Genomic DNA, 2,180 nt, shown 5'->3' with positions numbered 1-2,180 from the left:
CTAGTTTTTTCTGTTCTTTCCCACCTAACCCATTAATATATCAATGCAACTAGTGACTAACATTTGTATGGAGTTTTATAGTATTTAAAATGATTACACTTTAAATATCTCACTAAATTTAATTTACCCTATCTTTGTGGACAACTTGATTATTCTTAAGTACCACTCCAACAGAATCAACACAAAAATTTTCCATTATTCCTATATTTATGAAGTTTATGACTATTAAATTTTGTTTTGGTTGTCAAATCCTTTACTGAAGTATTTTACTTTGTAGTTCTTAACTAGCTGGACATTCCATTGTACCGCTATTGATGTCATCAGTGATGTCATGAGAGTGGCAATGATCAACATATCAGCCCACAGATTTGGCAGTCCCCAGGATCTCTTTAATGGTTCCAGAGAGTCCTCTGGCTAAAAATGGCTAAAAATCAGGGCCAGTTTTGACAGTCTCTAATGTGGTATTTCCACTGTGCTTAATGTTTTTCTGTTTCTTTTTGCCTCTTCGTAGTTCGTTGAGTGCTTTGATCAGCAGGACAGAGGCAGAAAGTACCACTTTAACCTGGGCCTATCTGTTCTGTGGTCAGTTTCACTGACCCTTCCAACCACTGGTTGCCTTAGTGATGTCATCACCAGCCTTGTTTGAAGACAGATCCAAGGGGACCATCTTCCTTGCCAGGGCAGACGAGGCACCAACTTCCCCACCAGTGCACCTTAGGTATTCGATTTTGATCTCATTGGAGTCAAACATAGGCAGCCTGGTAGAGGTGGCTGGTGTCTCATGAACCCAGATTCAGATGACCAAAGATAGTTGCACCTTTACTTCCTCCGAGCTGAAAGCAAAAAGCTATAATTACATTTTTAAAAAATCATTTTGACAGGAGCACCTGGGTGGCTCAGTTGGTTAAGTGTACGCCTCTTGATTTCAGCTCAGGTCATGATATCATGGTTCATGGATTTGAGCCCCATGTCACACTGATGGTACAAAGCCTGCTTGGAATTCTCTCTCTCTGTCTCTCTCTCTGTCTACCCCTCCCCTGCTCTCACGCACATGTGTGCACTCTCCAAATAAATAAATCATTTGATAGTAACTTATGTTTTCATAGAAAATTTAGGAAATAAAAATATAACTTAAAAAATACCCATAAAGGCATCATTAAGCAATTAGTTCTCATTTTTTATTTTCCATCTAAGCATTTCATCCATTTTGAAATTATGTTTTTGCAAGATGTGCAGCAACCATTTTTGTTAATGGTTAGACCGTTGAAGCAACACCACTTACTGAATAATGTAACATTTACCTATTTTAAAACTTTAACATTATCACAGTCTGCATTTGGATGATTTTCTGGCTCTCTATTTCTGAAATTATTTTTTTTCCTTCATAAAATTCACTTTCAATCTGAGTACCAGAAAGTTTTAATTATTAAAACTTAATAACATATTTAAATAACTTAATAAGCGTTCCCCTATGACTCATCTACTTTATAATCTTCCTGGCTATTCCCCACACAAATACATTTTCATTGTTAAGAAGGGAGCTAGTGAATGCATTATGTATATGTCGGTGCAAATGCTGCACACCTTGGTAGGTTAACCTTGGTGTAAAGTTAGGTCGATACGTTTCAATTATTATTTATATATTAGGAAATGTTTTGTGATTAATTTTAATTTTCTTATGTGAACATTTACTTCTTCCTACAATCAAATTTCTATAAAAAGGTCTATCCCTTATAGAATGTAAGTTTATACTAGCAAATTATATGTCTATCTTTCTGTCTATCCATCCATCTAATATTGTGTAAGTACAAGGCTATTAATTGCAGCATTATTTGTAAAAGATTGTTGTAGAGTCTTAAGAAGTGTTGGTTATGAACATAGCTGGAGAGGAAAATAGCAGCTATGCAGGAGGGGCAAGAAACTTCACCTGGATCTTTCTCTCTTATATTTTCTATAGAGCATGTAGGAGTGCAAAATTTACCACTGCAAAATATATCTGTTTGGCAGGTGGATTATTTTAGACTGATTATTTTTAAGAAACAGAAGGCTCAAGAAGAACCTTTGACCTTCTCCCTGCTTACAAGAATTTAGGTAGAAGACTTTTTCCAGGAAGCAAGATATTATTATAAATAGCTATAATATAATATGAACTAGGGATGTTAGGGAGGAACCTAGCAAGG

General features: G+C 35.7%; 1 pseudogene; it reads right to left on the bottom strand.

The window, feature by feature from the left end:
- Positions 1–235: 235 nt before the first annotated feature.
- Positions 236–751, bottom strand: LOC123581405 (annotated as a pseudogene).
- Positions 752–2,180: the final 1,429 nt, after the last annotated feature.

Source organism: Leopardus geoffroyi, chromosome A3, assembly GCF_018350155.1.
Source record: "Leopardus geoffroyi isolate Oge1 chromosome A3, O.geoffroyi_Oge1_pat1.0, whole genome shotgun sequence".
NCBI lineage: Eukaryota > Metazoa > Chordata > Mammalia > Carnivora > Felidae > Leopardus > Leopardus geoffroyi.
Note: the sequence above shows the minus strand (reverse complement) of the source record. Positions and strands in the feature narration are given on the sequence as shown.